Source organism: Marmota marmota, unplaced genomic scaffold, assembly GCF_001458135.2.
Source record: "Marmota marmota marmota unplaced genomic scaffold, marMar, whole genome shotgun sequence".
Classification (NCBI taxonomy): Eukaryota; Metazoa; Chordata; class Mammalia; order Rodentia; family Sciuridae; genus Marmota; species Marmota marmota.
Window position 1 is genome coordinate 26,795,431 of NW_025999949.1, and position 16,030 is coordinate 26,811,460.

Here is a 16,030-nt window from a genome sequence, read left to right on the forward strand (position 1 = left end):
TGAATTCCCTTTTCTCACTTTTGGCCAAGCCAGTTCGTTGTCACCCTGGAGAGCTCAGTTTAATTGTGGAGTTCTTTGATCACTCGTCTAAGGCTGTCTCCCAAGTTCCCAGGATAGGAGGAGCTGCCTTTGCTGCCCATCTCTGGATACCAGCAGCTGGCATTGCACACGACAGTCCGTTGGTAATTAATAAACTGAATGAATGAATGAGTGAGTGATACATGAGCTAAATAATGTTTTCTTCTCTTCTACCCACATACTTCTTTGCTGGATATTTTGCCAACACAAACAGCATCTCCCGTTAGAAGGCAGACAGGGTTGGCTTTATGGATTTCTTCTGCTCCCCGTCTAGTTTGCAGTATGGTACAGTGCTTGTATACAACACTCAAAAAATGTTTGGTGAATGAATCATTGAATGAGTGAGCAAACAGGCACACATCCAAACCCTGCTGGGCTGCGCGGAGTTAAGTAAACCTGCAGGGTGAAGGAAGTGCAGTGTCCTCGTGACAGCAAACATGTGTTCTGCGTTTGTCAATGATGCTTTCCTGCGTTCAGGCCCCCACATGGCTTTCACCCATCAGCCCGCTAATGGGATCATAAAGGAAGGGGAGTCAGGGCCCTGGGATTACTCAGAGTCATCAGCTCAAAGCCCTTTTAATGGGAGTTCCTGACTCGATTGGGTGTGGAGAGAAAAGAAAAGGTGATGAATGGCCCAAATTCATGGAAACTCAGATACCTGACTTTGTTCTTATCTCGGGGAGGATGCAGCAGCCTGAAAGAGTCAGCAGCAGGCGCACCGAGGCATGATGAACTAAGAAACTCAAGAATGTCCCTTGATAAATGTTTGCTGGATAAATGAATGAATGCTTCTGTTGCTTATTACCTTTTAAGTGAATAGGGTCAAAGGTTGGTATTAACCCAAGGCTCATGGGGTAAGATATTCTTTGTGACCTGGCAGGAATTATTACCAAGGGCAGACCAGGCCAGCAAGTTCACATGGCTAATGAAGACAGGGTCACAGTTTCGAGGCCCCCTGGAGGCTAGTTATCTGCAGGCAAAGGGAAAATCTGCTTCACAGCCCTCCTCCAGGCCCCAACGCGGGGCAACCATCTTGCAGATTCTCGCGTTTGTGCACAAGAGGCGAGTACAGAGTGGATGCCATCACCGAACCCCTCATCAGAGGTAAACGACTGAATACATCTGCATGGGATGTCTTAATGATCGTGACCACGGTGACGATGGCTAGCGTTTATCCAGCATTACTCTGCGCCAGGCACTGCACTGAGCTCTCTATGTGGATTTTCTCACTTAATCCTTACGGGAAGGTTTAATATAATCACCCACTTTACAAATGAGAAGCTGGACGTTAACAAGAGCCTTTGGCACTCTTCCTCCTGCCCCTGCCTTCTAACTGCCACCAAGGAAGAAAACTTTTATTCTTTCTTGTATGGTGGGTAGGAGAGATTTTCTGACTTACCCAAGATCACCAACTGGGAAGTGGCAGAGCCTGATCCCGGATCCTGGTGTGCTGAAAGCCAGTTTCATTCTCTCAACCATGACACTAGACACTTTTTCTTGGCACACAGACTGATTACATGGTTTTTGCAGATGGAGGTTGATGAGTTCAAAATTAGGGAAAGCAAGGCATTCACTGGTTGCCAAGACTTGTCTCCTAAGAGGTGACCAGGCTACTTCCCAGGCTTCAAGCCTGGAAGGAGCACCCTGCAGTGCCGAGGAGGGATGGCCTTAGACCCCAGGGTCCTCGCGGCAAGCCCAGCTTCACCATTGCCTATGTGCTGCTGCCATGATGCTTAACATCCCCAGGCCCAGCTAAGCAGTGTTCTGAATGCTTTGAATTCGTCAGCTGATTTAGTCCTCTTAACAACCACTGCAGTAGGCGTTAGTAGCCCTGTTTCATGGATGAGAAAACTGAAACATGATGAGGCTAAGTAACTTAGCTTGACTCATTGGGCTGTGGCTCAAGGTCAAGGCTACCTTGGAGAGGAAGATCTTACTAGGTCAAGGCATCACTGGGAAGATGCATTATGAAAATGAGGGCTTGGGCACAGAGAATTAGTAAGGGTGGCTGTTATCAGGGTCAAGTTCATCACAGTTACCAGATAACTGGACAAAAAGTGGCAATTAGACAACCATCCCCAGTGGGACCTGAAGTTGAGTTTCGTTTGCCTTATCTAGAGTTTCTTAAAACTCTCTGCCTGGGGCAGCACAGCTCCTGGGAGCTTGGCATGGAAGCTGGCATGGATGAGGCTGAGGTTCCAACTGGCAGAGAGGAGCTGCCAAGGCTGGGATCCAGGAGTGGAAGCAGGCTGAAGCTGACCAGCCCTGGTCAGGGATGTCCTGTTGAGGCTCCATGTATCTGGTAAAGAGTTGGACCAGAGAACCTTCAATTTACCTCCGCCTCTACAGTCCCATGATCGTAACAGGCTGGACCCTGGAGGGGGTCGTGTTAGGCATCCGAGGACTGCACACATGATAACATTCGAGTTCCAAAAGTGGAGACAGCACAATCCTCCAGAATCTGAACCCTGCAGAGATGTCTCTGAGAATAATCTCCCTATCGTGACAAGGTTTATCCTGAAATCTAGGATTCACATTCCTGCCTCTGTTTTCAAAGGTGATGAGACAGGCTGCATGAGGCAGTAGCCCCAAGAGTGGTGCCAAGCCTGTCGAGGAGCAGGGATGGGACAGTCCCAGCCATCAATGGAGCCTTGTGGCCTCAGTGGAAAGAGAGGAACACCCTGTCTCAGGAATGCAACCTCCGGAGTGCCAAAGACAGCCACTCTTTGCCATTATGAAACCCCAAACACTCTGGGTGTGGTGGCGTTTTTAAAAGCATATTCTGCTGCCACTGAGGAGCCTTGGAAATGTGGAGAGCGCACCACCCAAGGCCATTAAATGCCCAGACAGCTCGGGACAGAGACAAGAACAAGGAGCCAATGAGCTCGGGGCAGACTGTCTCAAAGAAATAAACATGTGGCAAAGGTATTTCCATAGCCTGTAAATACTGTCTTTCAGGGGGTTCCGAAGGAGACCAAACAACCGCCCCCGCCACTCCCGGTAAAAGAGTGACCCTGTGTATCTTAGCAGCGAGCAGCCAGGCACCGAGGCCAGGTTTCCTAGCCACCCTTTAATTTATAGGCCATAAATGAAGGGGCCCATGATCTATTGCCCCTGACTCCGGGGGATTTATTCTAACCAAGAGCGCACTCCGCCTGCTGGTGCTGCTAGCGACCTGCGGGGGAAGCCGGGCTCTCACTGAACACTAAGCAATAATGTCTGGCACAGTGACACCACCAAGAGACCATTCCAAACATCGCAGGCAGCACACTGTGCACCACAGCCCAGGGAGGGAGAGCTGGGTGGCTGTGCACGGGAGCAGCAGCCTGAGGCAGTCCACGGCCCATCCTGGTGGCTCCCCAACCTTCCATGTCTTTCCAAGATGACTCTCACTCCCCCACATCCCTCATGCCCCAGTTTTGCCCCATCAACACCTGCTGTCAGGTGAGTATCCGTTCCACTCCTTCCCACGGCACTGCTAGATGACAGTGCCCCAGGGGCGTAGCCTGAGGTCCCATGATCTCTGTGCATGGAGGCTCCATAAACCCGTGTTCAATGACTCCATCCATCTACCCATCCAACCCATGTTTCCCAAAGGGAACGTGTCACAGAGAGAAGGCAGACCTCATGCTCAGCACCTGGCCAGCAAGAGAGAATTTAACAATGTCCCATTTCCATTGTGTTTATATTTTAGTTGTCATCTACATACAGCAAGTGATACCCATGATAGAAATTTTTCTTTTTCTTCAAATTTCTTCCCATAAAAACAAAGAAGTAGATCTAAAAAAATAGTAAATGATATTACAGGTTTTATAAGAATATGGCAACAATCTTTAAGTTGGTTAAGTAAAGACTAAGCATTGAAAACATCACATTGAACAAAGATTTGTTGACTATAGTTATAGGGTTAGTAACTAGGGCCAAGGCATAGCTTCCATTTTTCTGAAATTCCTCTTTATATGCTTAATAGGATTTTTCTCTTCTTCTGTTCACTTATATTGTTTGTCATGAATATAATCTAATATTAATTAATGCTTAGTCATTATGATGGATTGAAATGTGTCCCTGCCCAAAAAAAAAAAAAAATCTCATAATTGAAACCTTAATCTCCAGTAATTCGGAGAGACTGTACTTGGAAATGGAAACTTTAAAAGGTAAAGTTAAGCACAAAAAATAATTTTAAAGGGTAAGGTTAAAAATGAAGCCATGGTCCTATCCAATTCGACTAGAAATTTGTGCACAGAGACACCAGTGATGTGCATATAGAGAGGAAACACCATGTGAGGACACAGACAGAAGACGGCCATCAGCAAGCCCAGGAGAGAGGACCCAGGAGAAACCAACCCTGGCAGGACCTTGATGTTGGACTTCCAATCTCCTGAACTGTGAAAAGATGATTATCTGTTGTTTAAGCCATTTTATCCACAGTGCTTTGCCACAGCATCGCCAGCAGACTGAGAGTCACTTCGTGTGTGCATCTCAGGCTCAGACGCACCCTGTCAACTGATTCCAAAGTGCATGTTGAGAACTGGCTGGGACCTGCCACCAGCCCACGAGCATGAAGGGCTGTTCTAAGAGGCCAACTTCACCCGGGATTCCCTGGTCTACGACGCAGGTCCTCAGGCACCCACGAGAGTGGGATTTGGTAGGGGGGAAAAATCTCTTCCTATAAAGTCATTTTTAAATTTTGTGATCTGTATAGTATCAAATCATTTTTATCCTAAATAAATGCCTGATATTATCTGTTTCAATGAATTCTGTAAGTGAAACTTCAAATTTTCTCCCTAAAACAAATGGCTGATAATAGGTGCAATCTTTCTTTAAGTTTATTCATTCCTATCAGTCAATTTATATGTGTCATGTCAACCACACAAAGTGTTCCTCCATCGTCACGTGGCAATCAGTGTTTATTACCCTCTGGTTAGAAAACGAGCTCATCAGAGAAGGTCAGGCTTCTTACCCTTCATGTCCTTAAATAGCTGCATAGTTCGCCTCATGAAATGGACACTGAGATGCCTGACATACAGCCCTGCCTCATGGAACTTCCTGTCTAGTAAGGAAAAAGCACAGAAGAACTCGAGGTGCCTGCCAGGAGGGAACAGCTGAGCACAGCTTCTTCCACTGATTGCAGTGAAAACTCTGGAAAGAACAAAAAGACAACTACGGAGGGCTCTGGAAAGGCAACTTCGGCAGGTAGATTGGGGGCTGAGGCCAAAACCTGAGCGATAACTGATGACAACGTGGGAATGTCATGAGAAATTTTTTTCTCTGTTGCCACTCAGATTTGACCCAACGAGAATTCAAACCTTGAAGAATCGTGCAGTGGGTGGGCACAGCAAAAGTCCAGGACGAACCACCACCCTCCCACCAAAGAACCTGGAAAAGGAAAAGAGCACTCCCACATGTTGGAAAATAACGTAGAAACCCTTTCTTCTTTCTTTTCTTCCTCTCTTATGATTCCAGGTCCTACCAGGCCCACTCAGCCCCAGGCTGCACTGCCATGATGGAGGAGGCAGGAGCACCAAAAATCCCAAGAGAAGAATCATCTCTCCAGGGAAAACTGGGAAAGGAAGCCCTTGTCATGCAAAGAATGCCGGAGAATCCCTGTTCTACTGTCTCTCTATGTAGCGCTACCTTTGACCCAGGGGCAATTCATTGCATGGAACTGAATGGCTCTGAATCAGCTCCATCTTTCACCCAGAGGAACAGGAAAAGGAGCCTACAGGGGTCTGAATGTACAGGAGCAATCTCAGAAGGGAGAGAGCTGTGGAATATGAGCTAATATGAGTTCCAGGTCCACCATCAAACTGTCCATAGGCATACAAACTCAAAGAAGCACAGCAAAACCTTTAAAATCTGAATTGACATGAGAACATCAGCCCACAGTGGATGGGGAAAATCTTGTACTCTGAAACCAACTAAGTGGATTGCCTGAAGAAAAAAAGAAATCTCTAATTAGAAGATTGTCACTAGACCCAGAGTTTGAAAAAACAGAATTCATAAAGGAAGGTCCAGTATAGAAACCAAAACTACTCACAAGGGCAAGAAATCTCTGTCCAACACTCAAAAGAAAATCAATAGGTACCAACACCTAATCACCCAGAGATTAGAACTATGGGACAAAGACTTTAAAGTAGCCATGTAAACCATGTTCCATGAAGTAAGAGTCAACACTCTTGAAGTAAAATGAGTAGATAGCAGTTCTCAGCAAAGCAATGAAATCTATTTTTAAAAACGATCAAATAGAAATTTTAGAACTGCTAAATGCAAAATAAAATTAAAATGTCACTGAATGGTGTCAATAACAGAATAGAAATAACAATAGATAAGAATCAGTAAACAAAGACAGATTAATTGAAATTATACAATATGAAGAAGAAGAGTGATTTAAAAAGAAAAAAAGAACAAGTATCAGGGACATGATGGATAACATCAAAAGTCTAACTCTGGCCAGGCTAGGAGTGGTGGCACATGCCTGATGTGCCTATAATCCCAGTAATTTGAGAGGCCATGGCAGGGGAATTGCAAATTTGAAGTCAGCCTCAGCGTCTTAGCAAGGTCTTATCTGTAAGGAAAAAAAAAAAAAGGACTGAGAGGATGTCTCTCAGTAGTAGAGAGCCATGGGTTCAATCTCCTGTACCACCACCACCAAAAAAAAAAAAAACTTACAGTGCATTATTGGAGTTCCAGAAAGATAAGAAAGACACAAGTTCAAAAGTATAGAGACATGCGTACATAATGAAACAATGAAGTTTAGTGAAATCCAGGTAGGGTAAACTGAAAAAAAACTATTCCCAGACATATCTTAATCAAACTACAAAAAAAAAAAAAAGTTATTTGTTTTAATCTTGAAAACAGCCAGAGAAAAATGACACATTCCATTTAGGGAAAAATAGCTTGGATCATTACACTTTTACGGAAACCATGGAGCCAGATCCCTCAAAGGTTCATGTGACAGAAATGGGATCCCCACATAACAGTATGCAGAAGTTGGGGGGTCTGTAGAAGGTGGACCTAGTTGAAGTTGATTAGGTCATAGGAGCACCACCCTTGGAAGGGATGAATACTGGGCTCACAGAGTGGGTTAGGTCTTACAGGAATGGATTCTCTCTTGCTTCCTCACTGACACATGTGCCCCCCCCCCTTTCTGTTCATGGATATTTCACTTTCCATTTCTCTACCATATTGTGAAGAAGCCAGGGGGCTCTTACTAGATAGTACCATGCTTTTTTAGACTTTCAGCTTCCAAAACTGTGAACTCAATAAACCTATTTTCTTGATAAAGTATCAAGTCTCAGGTATTTTATTATAGCGATACAAAGTGGAATAAGACAACAGTGGAATTGCATTTTTATTGGGCCAAAAGAACTGTCAACCAGAATGCTACGTCTCACAAAAATTATCTTGTTAAATAAAGACATTCCCAGATGAAGGAATGCTAAGGGGCCTTGTCACTGATAGATCAACTCTTAAAAGATTTGCTAGAAGTTCTTAAGGCTGAAGGGAAATAGGAGCAGAGGTAACAAAACTTCAGATTTGAAAGAACTGCATAAATGTAAATACTTGGTGAATATAATAAACTTTTTTTTCCCCTAATTTCTTCAAATATTTATGACTGTTGAAAACAAAAAAAAAAATGTAGCATTACCTGGGAGGCTTCCAACATACTGCACATAATACCTATGTCAATTGTGACAGAAGGGAAGAGGGTGATGTTACCTAGTGACCATAGGCTTCTATGCTTTACTTGAAGGGACAAAATATTAAGCCTAAATATAATTGTAAATGTATGTGTGTATATATATATATAATATATTAATACATATTGTTTTATGTATGTGTGTGTATGTATGTATATATATATATATATATATATATATATATATATATAGTAATGCCTAGAGAAACCACCAAAAGGCCAGGCATAGCGGCAATGCCTACAATCCCAGCAACTCAGAAGGTGAGGCCAGAGAATTGCAAGTTTGAGGCCAATCTCAGAAATTTAGTAGACCCTGTCTCAAATTTTAAAAAATAAATAAAAGGGCTGGAGATGTGGCTCAGTAGAAAAGCCTCCCTGGGTTTAATTCCCAATACTGTAATAATAATAATAATAATGACAAGGAGGAAGAGAAAAAAGAAGGGGAGGAAGAAGAAGAAGAAGAAACAGAAGGAGGAAGAAAGGGAAGGGGGAAAGGAAGGAGAAGAGGAAGAAGAGGAGAAGGAAAAGGTTCATGTGATAGCAATGAACCAACAGTCCAAATGGATGTAGCCAATAAACCAATGAATAAATGAAAACTCTCAGCTGAGAGCCTGGGGACACAAAGGTGATTAAACCTTGCAGAACAAACAACTGTCAGAGAGAAAAAACTGAACAAAGAGAAACCTTTAGAAGATCTTCATCAAGATTCAACTGTCTAGCCCTCATGTGTAAGGAAACTACCCAAGACTGTGGGTCCAGGGACGAGGAGGCGGGAGACCACCAATAAGAGGTTTACAAGGGAATAGCACCCAGTCTTCACCCAGGGTCAGAAATAGAGCAGAGTCCCCAAGCTAAAACAAACTTGTGACTTTCTGGACAGTAGACAGAACTCTTACAAGGCTTTTTTTAACCTCAGTTATTAGGAATTGTTAGTTCCAGACTGAGCATTGTTCTGATCCAGCCTAAAAATTCTCAAAGGAAACGCAAAGAATCTGTCTCCAAGTTATTTAGCTGCTTCCCAGAACACAGCTCCTGAATGCAGAAACAAAAAAAAAATCTCCAGAACCAAAAAAATAATAATTAGAATCCTTTAAGGAAAATGATAGGAGACATAAAAGTACTTGAAAAAACAGTAGTCTAAAATGCCCTAATTTGACAAGCAATGTAAGTCCACAGTCATGAATCCTGATACCCCAAGTACAAGTACTAAAAGAAAATCTACCAACTAAGAATTCTATTTCCTGTCAAATATAATCTTTAAAATAAAAACTTTTACAGATGTATGAAAACAAAGCCATTCTACAAGAAATGTAAAATAAGCCACCAACAGACATAAAAAGGAATTATAAAAATACTCATTCCAAAAGAATTCAAGAAAAGGGGGAAAAAACAACACATGTGCCAATTAAATGATCAGTAGCAAGATGATAGACTTCAGTATACCATGTCAATAATCCCATTAAATATAAATGTTGTAAACATCCCTATTAAAAGGCAGAGAATTTCAGACTGTACAAAATGTAAGCTCCAAACATATGTTGCTTACAAGAAATGCTCTTTAAATAAAAGACATAAATATATTTTTTTAAAAGGATGGGGTAATTAACATACTGATGCTGATCAAAACTAAAGCTGGAGTAGTAAGTTTTTTTAAATATTTTTTTTTAGGTGTAGATAGACACAACACAATGCCTTTATTTTTATGTGGTGCTGAGGATCGAACCTGGGTCCCGCCCGTACTAGGCAAGCACTCTACCACTGAGCCACAATCCCAGCCCCATGGAGTAGTATATTGAATTCCAACAAAATAGATTTCAGAGCAAAGAATATTACTGGGGGAACTGGGGCCATACCTCAGTACTTCAATGCTTGCCTTGCGTGCTTGAAGACTTTGGGTTTGATCCCCAGCACCACAACAAAAAAAGAAAGAAAAGAAATATTACCAGAGATAAACAAAGGCCATTTCATAATAATAAGAGATCAATTCATCAAGAGAACATAACAGTACCAAAGATTTGCAGACCTAAAAAGAGTTTCAAAATATGTGAAATAAAGGATGATTAAGCCAAAAAGAGAAGTAGAAAAATTAGCAATTAGCTAAAAAATTAGCTCTAGGCCTGAGCTTTTAATATCCATAACTATATAATTGATAGAACAAATTGACAGAAACTCAGCATGGATTGAGAAGACTTAGGTATTATCAACCAACTTGACCTAATTGACATTGTGGAACACAGCCCCAGCTATCACCATAGTACACATTCTTTCCAAACCCCATGAATCAGTGCTCTCTCATCTGCAAGAGGAAGCAATATCTCCCCTGTAGAGACCTCCTATGCTTAGCAACAATATGTAAATGAATGAACATAAAAGGCACTCGATAATGTCCCTATTGTAATGTACTCCAGATAGACACGCCAATAAATGGGCAGGGGCCAGAATAGCTTCCTAAGTCTACACAACATCAAAGCCTGGACTTTTCCAAGTACACCAATCAGATCCTCCATGTGAGAACACTCAGAGAATAGAGCTTGTGATCATGCTCTGTAGGCTAACAACCACCAACTCACAAGCAAAGAATAATCATGATTATTATCAACCTCCAAGATTATGAATGGAAGCATTTATAGTGTTCTATTAACAGGACATGCCTCATGAGCCTAAATCCTTGTTTAGATCATATTTTAAAAGTCAATAACTTGTCTCTGAGTACTGAAATAAATACACATTCACACCCATATAACTAGATCATGCATAAATACACTTATAAGAATAATTCCACACACATAAAATGTTAATGCTGTTATATATAGGCTTTATTACATATTAATGCACATATGCACAAATACGATAATGCATTTGCTATAATGTCACTGTAAACACACACTAACACTTGCAGTCCATAACAGACTTATAATAGTAATATTGCTTACATACATATGTTAAGTTGTAATGTCACATACATCAGCTCCTGCAAGGATCTCAATTTCCCCACAGTGGAGATAGGCTAGCAAAGCAAAGCATGGTGGGAAAGGTGTCTATTCTAGAATTGGGAAGATTTGGTTTCATATCCTAGCCAAGTCCTTTGCAGAAGCAGACGACTCACAGACATAATGAAAATCAAATGCGGTAAACGCAATGGGAAACTGACATAGGAAAACTGGGGCAGGTAAGGACTGCCCACAGAAGTGAGGGACAGAGCAGTGGCCCCAGGGGAGCAGAGCCCAGCATGCCTGGCGAGCAGTAAGACACCACTCCTGCTGGCTGCACTGCTGAGCACCCCCACTCCTGAGCCTGGTCATCTCCTGGAGTCAACCGAGGGCCACTCTTTGATACCCATCGTATTCTCCCTTCATGATTTCACTCTCTATGTCATTGTTTCCTTATTGCCTCCCATTTTAGAAATGGCCTCCCTCCTTTGCTGTGGCCCCATCTTCCGGCTGCATGCCCAGCGGGTCATTTTCCTGACTTCTTTTTGTTCTGTTGAGGACACCAGCATCCTCCAGATCACTTGGCTCAGGCTGCTCAGTCCCACTGCCACATCCCTGTCTCCTTGGTCTTTCGCATTCTTTTCTAGCTCTGTCAAAGCCATCCCTAATTTCAAATGCTTAAACACCGTCTGTCACCATCTGCTGTGGCTCACCTATGTTAAGCGTTCCCCGTCCTAGGATTACTGTGGCCTAATAACAATGCACAGTAGGTTCTCGCACTGGTCAGACCAAGTCCATTCACGCTACTCCCAGGTGAGGGTCAAACCCTCCCCACCAAATCACAATGCCTGAGAGTGCAGAGGATGGCCCCCAAAGCATCCGAGGAGCTGCCACCCCAAGTGGGGAAGGAAACTAATCAGCCAAACCCAAAGTAACAGAAGGTCAACTGTCTGTGCAGCGCGTCTCTCTAGTGTATTTCTAAATTCCAGTTCCACACCCTTCAGTTCATTTCTGGCCTTGTCAGTGAACTAATCTTAAAGATGCTTTTCTAAGCTCATTCCTCCCCACTATCGATGAGTCTCCAGTGACTTCTCCCTGGAGCCAGCCCCTGCAAAGCTCAGGCAGTGGCCATTTGTCAGCACACTGGAACATTTCAGAGCCCTCCTTCTCTGAGAGGGAGGTGACATTTTAATAATTGTCAATATGGGTGGGGAAGAAGTTACAGTTTTACTTCTGGAAGCCCAAATGAACCCCTGGTAGTTTATAAATATGTCTGTTCCATAGGTGCCCACCCATTGTGGATGGGGTGATGGAAGGGATTCATAGCAAATTCATCCAGAAAGATGCTTTTGGTGGCTGTTGGTTTTCCGTGTAGCTGTCAAAATCCTCATTTCACCCACAGACGTCTTTCTCCCTTCTTCCCTAGAACAGTAACACAGTTCTTCTCCTTTCCCTGTTACACCAAAAGCCCCTTTAGAATGGTACACTCTGAAGATGGGGAGTCTGCCTATATATTTCTAAGTTCCCAAAACATAACCGAGTATGTACTCTTAATGTATTATACTCTTAATATTTATTGATAGATTGAATGGTAGACACCAAACACCATCTTTTCACTTCAGTATCATTTAATCCAGAGTCTTGCATAAAAGCACAGGTTCAATAGATGCTTATCAGATTTAACTGATTTCAAATACAATTTTTAAAAGGATTCTGATCTCATTTTCTTGTTTTGAGCCAGTGCAAATTTTAAGAAGCAGCATGATCTACCTAATTGCCGCACCCTAGAATGTGCAGTTTCTAATCATGGAACTGTGGACTGCTCACAAACGGGAGGGATCTGCTAACCACATTCTCCCTCTGTGTTACTCCCATTTCATGTAAGCCCTGCTGACATAAGCATCAAGGAGGTTTTAAAACAAATGTTATCCTTTCTCAGATGAGAATCATGCCTTCTTAGCTCCGACAGGAGAAACACTCATGGGCATACACATCGATCCCCACACCTTAGCCAATTCTACTTCCCCTGAGGTCTTTCCACCATGATCCACCCACAGCAAAGCTAGGTGGGCAGCAGGACTCCACATCGAGCAGTTTTTCTGCTGCTTGGGAAACCCAGGGAATTTTAATGCTATTGAGCCACTCTGCTCAAACACTCCTGGTGTGAACTGAGCAAAGCTCTAGTTGCTAGGCAACCATTACAAAAGCAGAAGGATTTCCAAAATAAAAAGAGACCCAGAATTCACTGGAATTAAGTGCAATTGCACGTTAATCAGCAACTGGTGGATGACACCCTTACCTTGATTAGATGGTTTGTTTCTTACTCTAGAAAATATTACTATCTGGGTCTTTCAATTTTTCACCAAACTGGGGGTGGGAGCAGGGTGTTGGTGTTTTGGTGTTTTGTTTGTTTAATTGGTTGGTTTTGTTGTTTTGTTTTGTTTTCTCTTTCACAGTTCCTGTGAACACAGAAAGAGGTATGTTTCAATGTTGGGACTACTAGAAAATGATGGGTGCTCAATAAATAATAAATATGTGGTCACAAAGGTGTGCATTTTCACAGCTTCTGGAGATGTATAAAAGTATAGTATAAAAGTATAGTTATGCATCTGTTTGATGGCTTTAAAATAAGTCCACAAATTCTTAGTTACCTCCCTTTGAGCAATGAAGCTTGCATGGCATGGAACTTAGTGTCTTGCTTCTAACATATAGAGGATGGCAGTGTTAGGCTAGGTCACAAAGGCATCTCAACTTTCCCCTCCTCCACCCTGCCATCAATCACCCTGGGGGAAGCCAGCCAGCATATTGTGAGGGTGCTCAGCTGTCTCCAGAGAGGCCCAACTGGCAAGGAACTGAGGCCTCCTGCCACAGCCAGGTGAGGGCACTCTCTTCAACACGGATTCTCCAGGCTCAGGGAGGCCTTCAGAGGACTACAGGAGCCTCTGCCAACATCTGACTGCAGAAAACACAGGGAAGGTGCCAAGCCAGAACCAACCAGCAAGGCCTCTGCCAAATTCCTGACCACAGAAATGAGGAGGTACTAGTCAAATGTTTGTTATTTTAAACCACTATGTTTTGGGGTGCTCCATTACACAGCAATGGATAACACAAGAGCTCATCCAGATAGAAACTCTCTGAAGGAAAGGTTTGGGTCTTGCTGGCTCCTTCATCCCGACATCCAGTATCCTATGTGCACTCAATTAGCAATGGGAGGAACTCACTTAATGACGAGCTTGTTCCCCAATTTTATAGAAACCTATACGTACATATTTTTCACCCACAGAAACAAGAGTATGATTCTTTTATTAAAAAGACACTTTTCAACAAAGAGCCACCAGGCAGCATAATTATCAAAGGAGCTATTAGAAATTATGGGGAAAGTCCACTGGAACTTGCAAACCCCTCCTCCTTGCTGGGTGGGAGGGAGATTCAGCCGGAAGCAGCAAGGGCTTGACATATACTCAGGCAAGAGCATGTAACGAAGGGCACATCTGGAACAGTTTGCGCTTCTCAGAAAAGGAAAAGGCACTTCACAGTGGAGAGGGGGACCCGCAGTCCCCACTAGGGTATCACCTAGAAGTTCTCCTGAGGCAATGTCACAGCAGGAGCACAAGTGTGTGAAGGCTGGTTGGACCAGATAGCCCTTCAGTCCTTTCTGACCGTGGTTGCAGAACATCCCTCCTGCCTCTTGGCCACACACCTGGAGGCAGGTGGCAGGTGTACCCTCCTGCCTTCTGCAGACCAAAAAGCTAAAGGTAGACACAGTGCCAGCATTTTCCACATCCTGCCCACATGCTCCCTCTCTCTATTGAGTATCTAAGGAGACTATTCTAGGACGAGCTGGATGCAGCCCCTGGAATACGAGCAAAGGGCAAGGCCTGCCCTCTAGGCAACCTCGGGCAGTGGAGGGCACCTGTGGTCAACTGCAGACCCCACTCATGCCTTCCTTTCTTTTAACAACTAGGTTTCCAGAGTTGAAATTCTGTACCCTGCTCCATGCTATGAGATCTGTAGGAAAACTAGAAGCTAGCCTGACAGCTCACTCACTTACCACCCCTCCCAAAGAAGGCACACATTTTTAAATGTGTTCAATTGCCCAAAAATATCTAAAAGTTAAAAGCAATAATTTAAATGTCCCAGACAAGAAATCACATCCTTCTCTTCTACTCATTGCTTTTGTGCACCCCCTGCCCTGTGGCCACCATATCAGGCACACAGCAAGCAAGGTACACGTGGAACTCATTGTTGCTAGTGAGCTAGAATTAGCTACAATTGCTGCTAATGCAGTTCATTCATGGGAAGCTTCCCAAGCCTGAATGCCCAAGGTACTCTGCTAGGTTCTTTATCCACACCACTTAACTTAGCCCAATAGCTACCCAACAGAATGAGAATTTGAATTATTTAAGAGCATCACAAAGCTAGCAATCAACCAACTGCAAACCCAGGCTCCTCCTGCTGTCCCCACTTCTCCCATCAGAACTATTTAATATTCAAAGGTAATCCTACATTCCCACCCAGATCTGAAGATACAGGTTTCCACCACCCTCTTTCTTATGTGTCAACCAAGGCTCCAATATTTTGAAAGAGTTTAACTGTCTCTGAACTTACTGAGAAACAATAATTCCATGCTTACTGAAAGACATTTCAAACTCCCAGCCCAGGACTTTGCTCAGCATGAGACAACCCAGTTTATCTCAGAATCCATAATAATCCCAGCGTAAGCGGTTGACACTTTACCAAGTTATAGCTTTTCTGAAATATTAAAAATAGCTCCAAATTCCCCATAATTCAGGTTTTGCCTTCCAGAGATTTTTTTTTAAAGAAGCCATTTAATACAATCAATGTAGTGTCTAAGAGGAGATTCCATTCTAAGGATATGAAGAGACCCATGTGAACCCCTCCGTTGTTGCCCCATGTCTCCCAGCCCACTCCACATTAACCCAGCAGGAAGGAAGCTGAGAAGGGAGGAAGGGAGGAGGAGGAGGGAGGCAGAGGAGCAGAGGGTGGGAGAGAGATGCCTTCATTCAGTTAAAGGAGAGTGCCAGGCACCACCCTTGAGTTTTACTGTTGGACAATGCTGCCATCTGCTGGCAAAGTTAGAAACTCATTACAAAATAGTGCCAGCCATTTATACAAACCACATCGCTGTGATCTTAAGCACCAACAAATTACCTCCATAGAGGTGATTAAATATAGACCAGAATCCATCTAAAATAGATTTCATAGCATTCACCTTTCAAGCTCCAAACTTTTAAAATATACCATGTAGAAGCTGAACAATTAGAGAACCTTCCTCCGTGTTCTACCCATCCATTGCTTGCTC